General features: G+C 38.7%; 2 protein-coding genes and 3 long non-coding RNA genes across 17 annotated transcripts in view; 2 read left to right on the top strand and 3 right to left on the bottom strand.

Moving 5' to 3' along the window:
* Positions 1 to 18,833, top strand: part of LOC121718788 (NACHT, LRR and PYD domains-containing protein 3-like) — a 1,510,793-nt gene that overhangs the window by 601,257 nt on the left and 890,703 nt on the right. The gene's annotated exons all lie outside the window — the stretch shown is intronic.
* The window catches only part of LOC121719082, a 530,903-nt gene that overhangs the window by 11,120 nt on the left and 500,950 nt on the right, over positions 1 to 18,833 (bottom strand). The gene's annotated exons all lie outside the window — the stretch shown is intronic.
* LOC121719051 lies at positions 3,960 to 7,910 on the bottom strand. The gene is made up of 3 exons (XR_006034110.1): positions 7,483 to 7,910; positions 4,927 to 5,089; positions 3,960 to 4,270 (listed from the first exon to the last, which is right to left on the bottom strand). It is a non-coding gene; the product is annotated as an uncharacterized LOC121719051 (long non-coding RNA).
* On the bottom strand, positions 13,384 to 17,248 carry LOC121719054. The gene is made up of 3 exons (XR_006034113.1): positions 16,805 to 17,248; positions 13,639 to 13,924; positions 13,384 to 13,464 (listed from the first exon to the last, which is right to left on the bottom strand). It is a non-coding gene; the product is annotated as an uncharacterized LOC121719054 (long non-coding RNA).
* LOC121718817 (zinc finger protein 436-like) overlaps positions 16,169 to 18,833 on the top strand; it is a 58,191-nt gene continuing 55,526 nt past the window's right edge. For 3 of the 4 annotated variants that reach the window (XM_042104097.1, XM_042104094.1, XM_042104093.1), the window contains exons 1-2: positions 16,169 to 16,233; positions 16,376 to 16,506. The gene's annotated coding sequence lies outside the window, so the exon portion shown is untranslated. The other variant, XM_042104096.1, reaches the window with a different exon arrangement.

The raw sequence follows: 18,833 nt of genomic DNA, 5'->3' as shown, positions 1-18,833 counted from the left end.
ATTTTTATTCTTTGTTTCAAGTGCATAAGAAAATACCACACTATAATGATGATGGTTATGGTTACCCTTAACAAATACAAAACAATATAATACTTAAAACAGGGATCAATCAATAGCCTAATGAAATAAACAATGAAAATGAGGGGGGAAAGCAATAATTAATAATAATGCCCATTCAATCAATAATATAATAACAATAACATGGTAAGTAGAGATGCACCGATTGCAATTTTCTGGGCCGATACCGATTTACGATTTTTCATAGAGTTTGACCTGCCAATACCGATTTTAGCCGATTCCGATTTCATTTCTTCTAACCATTTTACAGCACACACACAAATAGTTATTTTCTATCTTTTCTTTGATAGAACATGTTAATATAGACGTATAATCAACTTATCAATGATGAAATGGCTGGTGAGCAGACAGATTCTTTTTCAAGTCTAACTTCAGATGCAGTATCAAATTATGGATTAAGTTAAGTTATGGAACACCCATTTTATGCTTCTCACATCCAATGTCCAACTAAAGATTTAAGAACAATTTTCATGATACATTTGAACATACTACCATGTAACATATTTTCATATGCATTGATGAATTTATGGGAGGGCGAGGGAAAAGTGGTAGCAGCCTAGGCTATCACGCAAACACAGGGGAGAAGTGCTAATAGCGATTAGGTGCTCCACCATATGAAAACAGTGCACGTCTGTTTTGCGGTGAAAAAATTAAATCCAAAAATTAGGCTATAGAAACTTTCAGAGACGGCTGATTCAGTATTCAGAGCATCAGTTTTGTTCATTGTAGGCTACTATGTCAAAAGCAACGTTTGTTTGCCTTTCTAATAGGCTATCGTTTGTTCACTTTCACGACATCCACTTCTCAATCTGCTAGACTATACTAGGGTATTTTAAGGCATAGCCCTAGTCTACGTGCAGTAAATAGTACGAGTATGTTTTTTTAAGTGGAGTAGAACTACTAGGGCTACTGTATGTCGCTGCTTGTTGACATCTTATTATGTAGCCTAGCCTATGATCGCTAAACTTTGATTATTTTTAATGTCGCAATCGTTTATCTCCGTTCTGCAGGCTTGTGTTTCAGCTGTGGGCACGCAATTAGCGGCAGTGACGGGCGGTGATGAGCGATGTTTACGTAGCCTAATGAAGCGACAGCTTAGTAAATTCCACGCAGTAGGCCAATGGTAAAGCACAGCGTTTGCTGCATAGAAAAACTCAGTAGCCTATTAGCGCTTTCTTTGTAGACATCCAGCCCAGAGTGTTGGCCTGGTTGCTAGCTTCTTCAAACTTTGCAAACTCAGCTGGGTGTTGTTACAATTGTGGTGCACGAGTGTATTTGACCGGCATAAAATCGGCGTGTCTCAGACTGACCGGCCGGTCGCCGGTCATGGCCGATCACGTGAAAATCGGCCGATTCAGGTCACCAGCCGATCTATCAGTGCATCTCTAATGGTAAGACTACATTAAGGAGAATATCAATAATAAACAATGTCAAATTAATCAACAGCCTATAATGAAAATAAAACAGTACTACTGCATACAAACCATAATGTATAAGAAGTGCTTAAAAGACCAAAAACTATCACAAGAACGAAGAGCACTGGGCAACTCATTCCACCAACATGGAACCACTGAGGAAAAGAGTCTTGAATTTGACCTAGCGTTTAAGACTGGTCGACACAACAGATGCTCATCAGAAGACCGCAGTGGGCGGTTGGGGATGTATATCTTGATCATTGAATTAAAATAACTAGGAGCAGATCCAGTCAGTGTCCTATAGGCCAAAGGGAGAGATTTAAATTTAATTCTGGCTACTGTAGGGAGCCAATGGAGAGTAACTAGGAGAGGAGTTACGATGTGTCCTCTTTGGCTGATTGAAGACCAGTCATGTTGCACTCAATATTGTATCAACCAATAATTATTCTGATATTAATATTCTTGTAACGTCTACGTCTTTGTGTTGGCTACAGTTAAATACTAAGCAATGGCCTCTGACGTAAATAGCAAGGCAGTTAAATGACCATGGTATGGTATAGTCTACGTGATACACAGGACTACACAGTAAACCCATTTAAAAAGCATCATCATCTCAGTATACCCATTTAAAATAGGAAAGGATACGTATTTAATAACATTTGGGGTTGCTCACAGTATACCCACCACTACAACTAACTAACTAGACTACACCACTGGTTAAATGGCACATTGCAATTTACAATTTGTGTGAGTTCAGGGGCATACAGAAAGTTGAAGTCTGGGTGACATCAATAAAGAAAATAGAAACAAAGGGATGTGTACAGCCTCAAGGGCTTCCCTGGTGTCCTGCTAAATTCCTAACCTGACTCAATGTCCTGTTACACCAGCTTCAGAGTGAGTTATAATCAACCAGTTACACCACTGGGATAATTAGGTGGATAGAGATGATATCATATAACACTGTCATGCTTTATTGCGCCTCATGTTTACATACAATATTTAAAAAATGGTTCACCTAAACTGTGACAACCAAGAGGTGTCAGTCATGTAATGTCTTTGCACTTGCAGCAATTGGTTATATAATTTTCAGAATACAATTGGAATATAGAACAGACAGTCTCGCATAACATTTCATTAGTGGAGAATATCATTGGTGTCCAGGCCCGGGGTGGGTAATCGGATCGGAGCGGCGCTCGGGGAGCAGTGAGGGGTTAGGTGCCTTGATCAAGGGCACTTCAGCCGTTCTTACTGGTCGGGGTTCGGACCGGCAACCCTCCGGTTACAAGTCCGAAGCCCTAACCAGTATTGGTACTGGAGAAGGGCATATTTTCATTCACATTCATAGGCTGACTGCACAAATGAACCTGACTGAGTTGAGAATTCTTAATTCATAGCATAACATTACCGTGGCATTTGTTGTCCCGTTCACTTCTTACTTGGTCATATTCAATTGGCTATGTGCCAATTTCTGTTATTTGGATCAAATGAGTAAGACTCAGTAAGTGTTTAGGCTTTAGGCTACACTGTAAAAAATTTACCGTAAAATTTACAGTAACTTACTGGCAACAATTGGCCAGTAAGTTACTGTGAATTCGTTTTACAGTAAAGCTACTGTACTTCCATTTACAGTATTTTTTGTATTTACTGTAAAAAAAAACTACTGTGAAATTTACAGTAACTTACTGGCCAACTGTGAATTCATTTTACAGTAAAGGTACTGTACTTCCATTTACAGTAACTTACTGGCCAATTGTTGCCAGTAAGTTACTGTGAATTCATTTTACAGTAAATGTACTGTACTTCCATTTACAGTAACTTACTGGCCAATTGTTGCCAGTAAGTTACTGTGAATTCATTTTACAGTAAAGGTACTGTACTTCCATTTACAGTATAGTATGCATTTGCTGTAAAATACAACACAATTAAACACTGATTTTATTGTATTTACAGTATTGATTGTTTTACTGTAGAAGAAATATAAATTACATACTGTGATTTCAATTGTATTTACAGAATTTAAATACTATATCACTAGCCATCTTTAATAGAATCAACCATATTCTAAAATATTTAAATTAACTGCAAAAAAGCAAGAAAATTGTTAACAGTTATTTATTTAACAATAGGAACAAGACAAGGTATGATATAATATGTAATAGTATATGCAATATTATGTGTATAATATAATAATACATGCACCTAATAATATAATTTAATACTACATACACCTAATACATACTCAATGTATTGGCCTATTATGTATATAATATATAGTATGTAATATTAATAATACATAAAATTAATAATAATAATAATAATAATAATAATAATAATACCTAATAATATAATATAATAATACATACACCTAATACATATAATATAATAATACATACAATTCTCAATGTATTGGCCTATTATAGGTATGATATAATAGTATATGTATATTATATTGAATAATATAGACTAATATAATAATACATAGTGTATAATATAATATATGTGTATAATATAATATATAATATATGTATAATATAATATGTGTATAATATAATATAATATAATGATATATAGGCCTAATACAGTTGTCAGTACAGTTCTCAACCTCAACAGTGGAACAGTGGGTTGGTGCTTAGATGGGTGGTCCTCACCAGGTACAACATAATAAAACATTGAACAGTAAAATATAACATTTAGAACATTCAAATAAAATAACAAATAGAAAATTTACATGAAACCTTATGAAACCTTGCATGCCCTGACCAGAATCAGTTGGAACCCTGAAATTAAAGAAGAAAACACATTAATAATTATATTGATTACAATTACTTTGTACTGCGCCACATGTGATGAGGGTCTAAGATGGTGATGTCGGAGTTGTGTCAAAATACTTATACTATTATTATTATTATTAATAATACAAAGTATGATTATTTTTTTTTATTATACCCATATATACTTATATTATCATTATTTTTATTACACACCTGCCAACCTTGAAGAATTTTTTTGGGTAGCACCTTGAGCCGAAAAAAAAAAAAAAAAAAAAAAAATCATGTCGGACTTCATGCATGCAGCCAAAAACGTGGCGATTTTCTAGGCTGATTTGACATGGAACTATATTGTCATTACAGCGTAATAATCAAGGAACACCATGGGCACAGCAGCACAATGATATCATGCAGCACCTGAAAACAGTCCCTACAGGCTAACTTCCAGCAACAAGGTTGAGCTGCAGCAGACGAATCGGTTAGTGACTGGATTATTACGCCTGAATGAGAGTATAGTTCCATGTCAAATCAGCCTAGAAAATCGCTACATTTGATTTTTCGTTGGTCTTGTTACACTTTCTAACTTGGAGACAAGTTCTAAATAGGAAAATGCGTAGAGGTTGGCAGGTCTGTTATTATTATTAAAGCTATTATCAGAACCTCACCTTCATCTAGTCAAGCAAGTAGAACTCTGTGAAATCCCTAATAAATGAGAGGACACTGGGGTTCATGTATGTAGTTTTCCTCTTCACCACCCTCCCAGTCATCTTGCTGATCTGCTCCTTGGCAGTGCACTTGGATGAGTCAGGATTGATCCTGACTAAAAACCTATGAACAGTATAGGAGTGGGACAATATGTAAATGTTAATGCATAACTGTAAGAGTAATGAGCAAAGTAGAATCATACATGAAGGCCAGCTGACAGGCATTTCACATCACAACAGAAGTTAGACAAGGCTGTACTGTTTACTTTCTCCATACTATTCCGCTAAGCGGTCAACTGGATCATGCGGCAAGCCACTGACAATAGGTGCCCAATGGACCCTGTTTACACAACTGGACGACCTAGACTTTGCAGATGATATCACATTACTATCCCAAAACCACCAACAAATGCAAGAGAAATTGAGAGAGGCAGACCAGAATGCACCTCAGACAGGTCTCCACATTAGCACACAGAAGACCAAAAGTGCTCAAGGGTAACATCACACTCAAGACCAAACTACAGCTATTCAATTCAAGCATGAGAAAAAACATACTGCTCTACAGATCTGAGATGTGGAAAACAACAAGGAACCTCCTGAACAAGCTACATGTCTTCACCAACCACTGCTTCAAACATATTTTTAACATCAGATGGCCTGAAAAATGGATTGGGCACATATTGCATAAATCAAACTCTGGAACTCCCTCCCCCAACCTCTTCTTTTCTTCAAAACACATCAAAACCTTTTTGTTTAATGATCACTTCTCCTCCACACCCAACACAGCTCTATAGCTCTCTTGTGTTTCCGACTCAAGTGTGAGGCTAATGATGAGCGGACACGAAAATGTTTTACACAGTTAACATAAGGGCATGATACTTTTGTGCCATCTTTAATGTGCCTATGGAGATGTTCACGTAAGCTTGAAAAATCTGACACAAAACTACAGCCATTAGGCCATCCTTAAAAATATTTTTGTTTGCAGTAACAGCCAAAAAAAATTAAAAATGGGTCGGTAGGTAGGTCAATATTTTTTTTTTTCAAGATTCAAAGTAAAAAAAAAAGTACAATTTTGGTCATGGTGATTACGTAGGAATGAATTTACACAAATGTGCATATCGTGACGTAACTGACTGGGTCTTCAACCCGTGCCTTAAGGCGCACCATTGCAAACCTCATTCTGATGCAGGTTATATAGACCAGCCTTTCTCAAACTTCTTTGACCTGAGGCCCGGTCATGGCAGACTTTTGGGTCATAAGGCTCATCTACATGTACCCAGAAAGAAGGCTACAATAGCTCTTGGCCACGTTATATTGAAATTTGACTATACAATACTCAATGCTATACAGTGTATTATACAGCCTCTGCTCTGTTTCTAAGGAAGTTCCAAAAAACAACGTCGTTCTATTAAGTTTCGTTAAATAAATAAATAGCCTTCCAACAGGTTGAAGCGGAGCTTTGATACCAACGTTATCGATTAGTTTCAGTTTCTCTCGCGCAGACGCGCATTGAATGAATGCTCATACCACCACTTAATTGTAGGGCTCCATGTTTAATGACATCGATAGCAGAAACGTTTGTTTTCTTTTTTCGTCGATCCGCGGTTTCTTGATCAACTGCGCAGCAAATTATCAGATGAAGCACCGGGCCTAATTTCACTCCACGACTCCGCGGACCAGCAGTCTCCATGTTGCGGACCCATATTTTGAGAAATGCTGAATAGACCACAACCAATTTCAATACTCCGACACGGTCACCGTTAGACTAGGGGGAGAAGGGATGAGAAAAGATCTGGCCACAGTTCTTCCAGAACTTCGTGCCAAGTAAAAGCGTTATCAGTTTGTGTGAATGAAACGAAGCGTAGGCCATAGTGTGACATGCGTAAAACCAATGGTGTAGAGATGACGCCACAGGTTTTTTTTTTAAGTGAGCCACGTTTGCATGTAGGCAATTTATATTCACAATACTTGGGCCTACTAAAAGAAATATTATTTTATTGCATTTGTATTGGTTGTTTAGAGTAAAAAAAACAATCGGTCGGTATTAACGCAAGTTTACAACCGGCAAGTCGGTCGGACTAAAAGGGGAAAAAAATAAATATTTGGGTCGGTTCTAAATTGACAGGGTCGGTCGGGTTACGGCAAACGAAAATATTTTTAAGGATGGCCATTGCAAGCTCCATCAACTCCATTGATTTGCCTTACACGTCTAGAGCTAGCTCTCTTGTGAAAACGGTACATGTGGCTTTGAACGGCGCTACGTGTCACAAAAGTGGCAAAGCATTCTGCTACACCACATGGAAATCTATAGTTAGCTAAATGTCTATGTAAATTCACATGCCGGACAAATATAGAAATGGAAGCGGTGGTGAAGCTGCAGTGTTTGCATGAGTAATTCATTGTAGTAATTAATGTATACTCCTAAGTAGCTGGATACCTGTGGCTCAGGCACACCACAGCCTGACAGAGGTGGCACAGAAAACTTGTTTTGCTCGTAGTAATGGTAAAGGTACTCACATTATTTTCTGGAAGTCCACAGATGATCCGCGAGTCCAGAGGGCAAAGGTGGGGGGGGGATGGGATCTTCTCCCGCCTAGAAGCTAGCTAGCTATAAGCTAACGTTACCTCCCGCTTAGCAACGGTTGTGGAGAGCTTAGGAGCAACCTCGTTTTCCCTCTCAAGTCAAGTAAAGTCAACTCAAGTCAAGTCAAGGCAAAAAGTGAGGCAAAGACGGGGGGAAAACACAGGATAAAGCCTTGCGTAAATAAACCTAAATACTTCTGACAATTCACGGAGCTTTTCTGTCAACTACTCACTACGGAGTCAGAATTCCAAGTGATGGTTTCGCGGTTTTTCCCAAAGATTCCAGAGCTTTTCTGCGGTTTGCGATGACGTGACTAGTTCTACACACAAAAACAGAGCCTTATAAGGCTCTGAAAAAAACATATTTTTGCCAAGACGAGATTAAAGTCGACATATTGAACTCGACATTTCGAGAATAATGTTGAAATATCATGTCGACTTTAATCTCGACGTGTCGACATTAAACTCAACATTTTGAGAATAACGTTGACATTTCATCTTGATATCCATCATAACTAGTTTGGAGAGAGAACGACTGGTTAAGGGTAGCAACTGAGACGATTGAAAAATGAGGACGAATGAAACATTCCAGTTTCCTTCGAGTGCAATGATAGACAGACATCATTTGGACAAACATAGAATATATTAAAACCGCCCATGTCGCAGTATTGCGACACGCGTCATTAATGAATAAAACCAGTCTATGAAACAGACGATAGACGCGAGTACAGTGTAAAATCTCATTTGTACTCTTGACCACTAGTTGGCAGACACCCAGAGCTTCGATTCAAGCTCAACCTTTTTTTCCTCAAAGTTTTCAGGAAGCACCAGAGAATGCGAAAAACACGCGAGAAACACACGGAGAAGACGTGCATTTCCTCCATAACGCGGAAGCGATGCGGGCCATAGTTTTGCACAAATTGAAGCAGAAATACACCAAATGTTGAAAAAAAAAGTCACGAGTGATGAAGTCTTGGATCTGTTATTCACCTATTCTGATTCTGAAGGAGAATATCTGCCTTTTGGAGAATATGATCGATCGTCTATTGACTGCAGTCACGGTGCATCTGTGAATGGAGGTTCGTCTTTGCGACAGTGTCCACTAAGCATACAATGCTTATTACCCTCTGCCCAACATAGCTGGAGGTGCCAGTGGCAATAGTGATGACAGTGTCCGATATGGACGTGGTATAGACAGCAGGGGTTGTAAAAATAGGGCTCTGAAGAACTACAAAGTTACCCACGATATGGAACTGATTTGACCAGGCTACTTTATTTATTGTATAGTAGCATAGGGTTTGTGATTAGTAGCCTAATACTTTACTATTGTTGGTTTACATGTGACTGTCTTCCTGTTCATTTTTTATGTCGGTGAAATGACAAAAAAGAAAGAAAAACTGCTCAAATATGTTCAACATCTAGTATTTACTGAAATGTACATAATTCCCGGTGGTTACCATCCAGTGACGTCATAATATGCTAATTAGATGAGTAAATTTACCCCCTTTATAAACTTCTGTTCATACTCAATGATTTTCACATTTACAGTATTATCTCTGACCACTTGCAAGCCATGGCCAAAAAATCCATTTTTTTTAACCCTGGCGGCTAAAGGGTAACCTCCGTCTATGGAGCGACGAATAAAGCTGTCCTCCCGGCCAGGCAACCCCATGTCTAAGTAAATGCACACATATCTGTGTTTATGCTATATTTTTATGCAGGTGAAACATGGAAAAGCAGTTTTAGAAAGAAAAAAAAAAGAGTTCTGCCATGCCATATGGCCACGTGACTGGGTCATGAAGGGCACTTATTGGATGTATGGTGGCCTTACCCACTTAAAAACAGAGTGAAATAACATTTTGTGGCCTACAATAGAAACATATAATTGGAAACATGTATTATTCTAGCTATATAAATGGCATAATGCATTTATGGATACGATTTTGTCCAAAGCGACATACACAAAACAATATAATAGCCTATTTAAATTTAACAGGGAACAAATTAAAATGTTGGTCAGACTATAATAAGGAGAATAGCAATATTAAATGCCATGCCAATTCAATCAATAGCCTATAATGGAATAAACAATGAAAATGAGGGGGCGGGGGCAATAATAAGCAATAATGTCCATTCAATCAATAACATAAAAACAATAGCATGGCAGCCTAATTGCATGTGCATCATTATGAGTAAAAATAAAGATAATATAAGAAAAAAAAGGAAAATACAGTAGTTTACTTTACTTTTTACAGTACTATAGTGGCGGTGTTGTGATTTATTTACAGTAATGCTTTGACTACTGTGATTTCTACAGTAACACTTGGACTACTGTGTTTTTGTCTTGTGTTCAAGGTTTTACTGTAAATTTTACAACAGCTTACTGTAAAAAACATATACAGTACCGTTACTGTGAAATCTACTGTAAATTACTGTAGATTTCACAGCCATTTTTTACAGTGTACGGTATTCTCCTGATAACGTTTGTGGAATGGATTTAATGTGGACATGCACATTAAAAGTGATTTAAGTCTGCAAAGCTGCTAAAAGGGGAAAAGGCAGTCGTTTTTGTCTGTTAGCTCATAAATGGAACTTTATGCAGAATCAATCCCAGAAAAATCATGCTGAATGAACAATAACATCCATTCATTTATTTGTATTTATATGTATGCTATTCAAAGGAAATGTAATTTTTCAGAGTAATGTAGAATGTTCCATTGAATCAGATCATGATTTGCATCTTAGTTTCTGCATGAAGTGCATTTTGCATGTGTGTGTTTTCTGGATTGTCTGAATTATTCAGTTTTAAAATTGTTGTTAATTCTTGAGCTTATTTAAAAGGAATGACATACGTTTAATAGACATTCAATTGTTTGTGATTCATGTAAAAACAAGGCAAGACATTATTTACTTTGTATTGAGACATTTTGTAAATATTTCATAGTGATTCAGATGTATGTTAATCAATTCAGCTTGTAATCGGGGGAATTCCCGGTGTGTCCCTTCGCTTTTGGGCCGGTCAAGAAAAAACATATTGACATGTCACATTAGTCCATCTTCTCTTAAAGTAGGATCGCCTACTCATGTTCAGCAATCTATGCCTGACACCGCAGCCTCTGCATGGGTTGTAGCCTACCATTTGAAGGAGTTCTCCCCTCCCAAAAAGAGTTGGTTGGGTCCATATAGCTCGTCTTTTCCAAAAAGTTTATAAGATAGGCCTACCGATAGCCGGGCCGGCCCTACCGTAGCGATAAGCGTCAGGGAGGATGGATGGTTTAAAGAGGCCAGGTGGGACTGAGAAGGCCAGTTAAATAAAAGAAAGGAAGGCATTGGAGGAGGATGTTGCCAAATGTGCCAAGCTTCCAGATTTTTTTGTCAACTGGTAAGAGAGATAGCAATGATTAGCAGCGTAATTATTGGGTGATATTGGACATTAGCGTTGTCAACCTATTCACAAGCAACTTATTAAATTAATTAAAATATTAGCCTTTTTGTATCATCCAACATTGCGATTCATAGACTTTGTTAATATTACACAAATATTGATAACAAAACCCAGCTTGATCTGTGTGGCTATGCAGTACAAATTGTCGCCTCTGAGCAGATCAGCCAGTCCCTGATGATGATGAGGAGCCCGAAATTAGTGATGAGGAGGCCATGAGGGGCAAGTAGACAGGATAAAAGAGTATAAAATATGAATTAAAATGATTTAATGTAAGAAAGATCAGTATATGACAGCAGTAATGTACATGATCAACCTATATGCCTTGTTTGCTGAGAAGTGAGTGTAGTAAAGGAGTAGGCTATACATCACCAAACACCAATATGATAGCCTACCCACACTGAAAAACATGTAAACATTAGTTCAATATGCCTCTGTGGAAGAGTGGAATACATTTCAAATGCTTTATTTCTTTCTGTTTTTGTTAACTTGTCAACCTATCCTTGTGGAATAGTGGAATATTTTGTTAACTTCTCAGTTTAAATAAATGGATTCCAGTTGCTGCTACTGGAAGAAACTGGAATCCATGCATTTCCACTGAATTATTTTTGGAATCTGATCCCTTATCATACCTGTTCATTCTTACTCGTCGCTCGACTTATCGTGACTAAATTCAAGATGGCTGCAAACGCTAAACTCCATGAAGATACAGTCTGTATAAATCGTCTTGTAAGTAAACTACCAGTGTTTTTCCAAAGTTCTCAATTTAAATGTCAAGGCCCTCGGAAGTCTACCAATGAAGTATGGAGCTACTTTGAGCCTCGTAAATGGTGTAAAACAGTGATTTATTTGCATGGCTAGGCCGATGCCCGAGGCACCCCCAATGAAAAACTGTTGGTAGCATTGGCCAACTATCGCCAGATTTTTAAGTGCAGGGGACAAGCCCAGATGAGCTATGAGACATACGTTCACACTCGGTATCTTGTTTCAACACACTTTAGGTCAAAATCACACCGGAATTCTCCTTTAACAACGCCCCTTAACTGTTGTAAAATCACTGTAACCTACAGCCTCTCGGGTCTTATTGTTTAATTTAGCATTGTTATGGTTTAACAACAGAATGTAACTTCTTCTGATGGTTCTTGAGAGTTGTTTTATGAGTGAAACTCTTCCCACATATAGTGCACTGATGTGGCCTTTCTCCAGTGTGTATCCTTTTGTGGTTTAAAAGATTTGAACTACTCCTGAAACTCTTCCCACATGTAGTACACTGATATGGCTTTTCTCCTGTGTGGGTTCTTTTATGGTCTGTAAGATCTGAATTAGTCCTGCATCTTCTTCCACATGTAGTGCACATATAAGGCTTTTCTCCAGTGTGAGTTCTCTGGTGGCTCTTAAGTTCGAACATTGTGACAAAGGCCTTTCCACATTCAGAACACTGGTGTGGTTTCTCCCCCCTGTGTTTCATCTCATGGGTGACAAGATGTGACTTATACCTGTATCTCTTCCCACAGGTATTACACGGGAAAGGCTTTTCTCCTGTGTGCATTCTTTGATGACACGCAAGAACAGAAGGTTGAAGAAAAGCTTTGAGACACTGGGGGCACTGATATTTTTTCTCTCTGGTGTTCAAACAGGGATGCAATTCCTGGCAGGCATTCTTCCTCACAGTGTTCTGACTTTTGTGAGATGTGGTCATCTCAACATCTGTAATATCAAAAGTAAAGCACAAGTGAGTCAAAGGTGATTCTCCTTTAGTTCTCATCCCTCCATAGAGTGTTTGTTTGTTTGTTTGTTTAATTTAAGGCCATTTCTAGAACTAAGGCTATTTAATGGCCAGAGCATTCTGTGTCATAGAACCTTAAATACTTTTTTTTTTTTTTAAATCTATGACAGTAAGATATTCTAAAACCTTCAAATGTGGGACCTAAAAACATCAGCTATAGAATGTTGATGATAAAATTGTTGTCTCCATAGAGCATTAATTCTGTTGTTATGTCTGTAGCTCTGTGCCCCCCCCCCCCCCCCCCCCTCCCTTCATTCTCTGGTTGCTGTTAGTGTGTGTCTGTTCGTTAGTGAAGGTCTATCAATCTGTATCATATTGTTTCAAGTAATTTGCACAGGACACTGGTCTGTGCAAGTTGTATTTAAAGCTGGTTTGTCAATAAATTGCATTCACCCAAGCACACTGAATGTCATGCTGTTGTCTGTATGGATAACACATTGCAATTAATTTGATAGATTCAATGAATAAAACATTTTCAAGATGAAAAATTATTCAGTTACTTACTTGTAGGAGAAGCATCGCTGTGCCCGTATTCTCTTGAATCAGAATCCTTTTTCATCTCCAGATTATTTTCTTCTTTTAAAACAGAATCCTCTTCATCTTTAGTTTGTAGATTAGTTTCTTCCCTGAAAGTTGATGCGTGTGCTTCAGTCTTAGAGTCATGATCCAGTCCAGGGTTTTCTTTTTTCTGAACAGAAAACAGATACTCTTGAAGAAAATAATCACAATCATCTTCCTCCTTCTTCTCTGACATGGGTAGTTGTGATGGTTCAGTCATCTTTTGCTAAATAAACCCAGACCAACTTGGCTTCAGTCCAAGAGCGATTAAGAAAATGACGACAATAGTTGTAATGCTAGTTACATCACAGGCGCTGATACAAGGACTCTTCTAGTTGGCCCATTGGGCTTTCAACGTAGCCAACCAGCTGCAGGGAATGCGAAATCGCATGACAAAGGATTATGGGCAGGAACTCCACATCTGATGGTCCTCAGGTGGTCATGAGCAGAGCTCAGCCTGCAGGACCTTCACAAAGGAGGGTAGAAGGGGGTTGTGAGCTCAAGTGTTTCAGCTCAATGAGGTCCTGACAGATCCCATCCTCGTTAATAAACAAGCAGGGGGTACTCTTGTGTCCTACCCAGAGCTCAAACTGCAGACAAAAAAAAACAAGCAATGTTATCAAGAGGAAAGTAGGCTATACTATGTTGACTGTATATAGGCTATACATAAACCTCCTGTAAGAATTAGGTGTAAAGTAGGCTATAGTATAGCCGTTATACATAAACCTCCTGTAACAAACAATGTTATCTTGAGAAGACAGATCACCTAGCCAGAGCTCAAACTGCAGACATGTAAAAAAAAAGAAAACAAGCAATGTTATCTTGATAAGACAGATCGCCATAGCTCAACCTTCAGAACCTTCACAGAGGAGGGCAGGTGAGGGTGGAGACGTGCATGAGCACTATTTACACATCTGATGGTCCTCAGATGGGCATGGCCATAACTATGGACCCTTTCAAGAGAGTTCCATTATCAGCATCATAGTTGGCCCCACAAGGCTTCCGTTTTAACATTCCATATGTTATCTTAATGCAGAGGAAGTAGATTGGGAACCAAATAGAACGTTCAAGCATTGTTTTTGTTTTTATTGTTGAAAGGGTCTATACTTGCAGGAACTTCACAAACGATGGTAGGTGGGGGTTGTGAGCTGAAAGTGGGAACATAGGACCCCTGGGAACATATGACCTAGATAATATAGGGACCGGGGAATTCAGAGCCCTGAGAACATAGGGACCTGGGAAAATATGGATCTAGGAACACAGCTTTGCTCCCATTCATAGCATCCTTTGAATACAGACTTCAGTCATTTGCATTAAAGAAAATCCAGTCAACCCCCAGTTAACCCGCTTTAAGTTATGAAGCTTTTATCTGCAGATATCGATCTCAGGCAGATATCATCTAACCTGACTCTCGCCAGATGAATTTCGTTCCGCCTAGCTCCACTCACATCCATCTGGGATCGGTTCCGTTGAGAGTGATTTCAGCATGAGATTGTATGGTAGAGCCAATCAGGCGGGAGTTTCATAGATGTGACGTAGAGTAGAAGCGACTGTGAGACTGTTCTCAGCGTCACAGGTTGGCTTCGATGTGAGTGGTTGAAGTAGCACATCAATAGATGACGGACAAGTGACTTATCCAATCATATGCAAGCATTTTTTGATTAGGCCCAGCCTTCTGAAGCACCACTCCAATGGATTGATCCCAGATGGATGAGTGGAGCTAGGCGGAACGAAATTCATCTGGCGAGAGTCAGGTTAGATATCATCGTGCATCCCTAGAAAGTACAAGGATTTCATTTAACCCCCCTTTTAAATATGCACAACTTATTGTTTTCACTACCACATAGGGCTGGGTGATATAGATCAAAAAATATATCTCGATATATTTTGCTATATCTCAATATACGATATATATCTTGATATCTTTACAGGAAAAATAACCCCCCAAAAACTACTGCAAAAAAAACAAATATGCCAAATTCCACAAGGTCTTTTTTTTATTGAAGTGCAAAGAGGTAGGCAGTTCATGTAGGAACAAAGTCCTTCTGCGACATTTAAAGGAACCGTATGTAAGAAATGTATTTCAATTAATCATAAAATGGACCTGATATGTCACTAGACATTAAGAAATCATGTTAATTTCAAATACTTATATCACTGGTCCGGCCAGGATATTGTCATTTAAAAAGTGAAGTTGCAGCCCTCAACTGATGTTGATGTTGTCATGTGTTTTGGCCTGACGTGCCACCCTCCACCTATCTACTAATCACGAAGTCAGTAGTGTTTCAGCATCCGGGTTACCAGCTCTGCCAGTCGGGGGGGATACACCACTCTACAGTAATTTGAAAGTGATTGCAGTACCAGTTTTGGCCACAATCTTACATACGGTTCCTTTAAAAAAAAAAAAAAAATCCCTGTATACAAAAATAATAATTTAACTGTAAAATAAAGGAAGAAATAATTACATATCCTGACGCACTAGGCTCACGGTTTTAGGCTAGTGAATAATAGCTGCACATAGTGCGTCAGGATATGTGGATGCAATTCATTATGCTACACCAATGACAGACATTACCTGAGCTAGCGGGATTAGTTAGCAAGGAGCTCTCTCCAGATGTAAAAGTTGACCAAGGATTGTGTATCCTATTTAAATGATGTTAAACCCAATACTAGGCCTACATTCTAAATACCATAGCCTAGGTAGGTTAGCAACACAAACTTGAGAGATACAAGTCAGCAAATCAACTTGATAAACCTGATAAATTCAACAGGGGCAGACATCGCCCTTAATTGGCCAGCAGCGCGGACGAAACATAGCCTTTGTTATCTATATCTATGATGCTAAGTGGCTGAAACTAACCCTTCAAATCCTGACCCCCTGGTTTCAACCCTAGGCAAGGTAGAAATAATATAGCATTCTGTGTATTTTCGATTTAAATGTCTTCAAACTTAACTTTGACTTTGGTAACAATTTTGAATTGATAATTTTGTTCTTCATAAATTAAAAAAGGAATTAATAAATTCTGACTTTTATTTTGAAGGATTAGCGAACGGCGGCCATATTGGAATAATATTTACTGTCGCTCGTTTCACGTTGCTTCCGGTAGCAAAGGAACGGCATAACAAACCACACGAGTTTTACGATTTAAAAAGTTGAAACTATCATATGCAGGTAAAGTTTGATAAACCACTCTCCTATTGTTGTTAATGACTCACGCCAAACGACGTGTGTTCAGCTGTGTAGAAATGTGTTTTACATTAAGGATGACGAGAGTCGGTAACCTATTTTGGTGCGCTCGCAGGTTTCCATTTTTCCCACTTTAAAATCCATGGGCCTAGCTCATGCAAAACACAATGCAACATTGATGAGACACGCTGCAGACCTTCCCTTCATATTTCGAATGCCTGAAGTCGCAACACACCCACGAGACACTGGAGAGATATCAGCACACACGTGAGTGGGAGTTTACCGTTTTAAAAGCTGTAGGGATGTCCCGTCGTTAATGTGAGTGTTGGGCAACTTTCAGGCTACCGATAGAGTGCCAGCTAGTATCCACAAGGCTCGTTTCCATGGTAAGCGTTCGGGGTAAAATCATAGACAGTGAAAGAAAAGGACGAACAGACTCCGTCGTTTTCAATGGGAGGGCACTGATGCAAATTGAACGTTTTTTTCAGTTGGCTTGCCATCGTCTTCTTCTTCTTGTTTTTATGGCGGTTGGCAAACAGCGTCTGGTTGCATTACCGCCATCTTCTGAAATGGAGTGTGGGTCTGAATAATATATTTCCCTACACTTAAATCATCTTTATTAAACCTGTTCTTCTAAAAAAGGAAAAGAAAACCCCAAAACAAAAATCCCCAGAATTCCTTTGCAAAATATCTCTTACTGCCAAATGTATCTCTTCATCTTCTAGCTGACGGATTACTGCTGTCTCTCATTATTTATCTAGTAGGCCTGCATTCTTCAATAGCATGCTCTATAGTATATAGAGAAATAATGTACTGTTTAACCCTGTGTGCCCAAATCTCATTCTTGAAACGATGTTCTCCTTCTGTGCATTTCTGCAAGTACTTCTACTCACCCCCACTCTTTTTTGGATATCTAGTTTCCTACCAGTCTGACCATTATCCCACAATACTTGCCATTTCTCCTTTATCTTTCCTTTAATGATTGATTTCACTTCAGCTTTACTATACTTAATGTTTAAACTTATGTACTCCATTTCTGTTGCCTTTTTTGCATACTTATCAGCCAACTCATTCCCTGTTACTCCTGTATGGGCAGGAACCCATACAAGTCCAACACTGACTCCAGCTTTCATTAATGTACTAGCCATTTGGACAATTTCTATAACAATGTCTTGTCTGGATTGTGAATTTATGTTCTGAATACTCATCATAGCTGACGCTGAGTCTGAAGCAATTACTAAACTTCTTGGCCTGTTACTCTCAGCCCAAGAGAGCGCCATTAAAATAGCAATTAGTTATGCTGTATAGACTGCTAAATTATCATTAATTCTTTTTTGTGTTACTACTTTTAATTTTGGAATAACAAAAGCCACCCCCACTCTCACATCCCTTTTGGACCCATCTGTGTACAATATAATCCTTTCCCCATATCTTTCACTTAAATACCCCTGCACCACATTACTATCTATATCCCCATTCTTAGCTCCTTCCAAGAGACTGAGATCAACTAAAGGATCTTCAAGAGTCCATAAAGGAACTCTTGAAAACACTACTGTAGGACATAGATCTAATGAGGCTATTTCCATCTCATTTGTTTTCTGTACACTCTACCAATGCAGATTGACTGAAATGGTCCTCCCTATGACCTTTAAGGTTTGCCCAAAATACCAGACTAAGCTGTGGGGTATACTACGAATCTCGATTAGTGGGTTAGCGAGGTATGTTGCGCTCAAAGCCAGGGTATGCTGTGACACGAAAGTGGATCTGTTTTAGTGTCGCTATATCATCATGGTATCTTATGCTGTCAACCAAACCTGGTTGGGAGGAGGTTATGTGCTAAGTTATAGCTCAAATCGTGTAATATACCGCCCACTGACCAATCAATTGTCTTAAAAACAAAGTTATCTCACGTGTAGGATTCTGTCATATATCTTACAGGTGGAGCTCCGCCTCTACTAACATTTTGGATCTCGAATGTGCTTTAATAGTGCTGTGCGTGCAAATATCCCACTATAGACGTGCATACCATACAACAACTGATGAAAATTGATTTATTTGATGTTATAGGTTATACACAAAAAATGACCGCAGTGTAGATTAAGCTATCGCTCATGAATGCGGAAGTAATTGTTTTTAAATAGAGGCGGTCTTGTGCGTCTCCACGTTTCACGATTGGCCAAAGTCATCCCAACTCCGAGAACGGGCAGAGATCTGAGCTGAAAGCCTAGTTTGACAAATATATCACATAACTGCTATCGTAGTATCACTTAACGTATACCCCTGAGTCAAGGCTTTGTGAAGCCTCGATATGT

This window comes from Alosa sapidissima, chromosome 9 (assembly GCF_018492685.1).
Source record: "Alosa sapidissima isolate fAloSap1 chromosome 9, fAloSap1.pri, whole genome shotgun sequence".
Taxonomy (NCBI): Eukaryota; Metazoa; Chordata; class Actinopteri; order Clupeiformes; family Clupeidae; genus Alosa; species Alosa sapidissima.
Note: the sequence above shows the minus strand (reverse complement) of the source record. Positions and strands in the feature narration are given on the sequence as shown.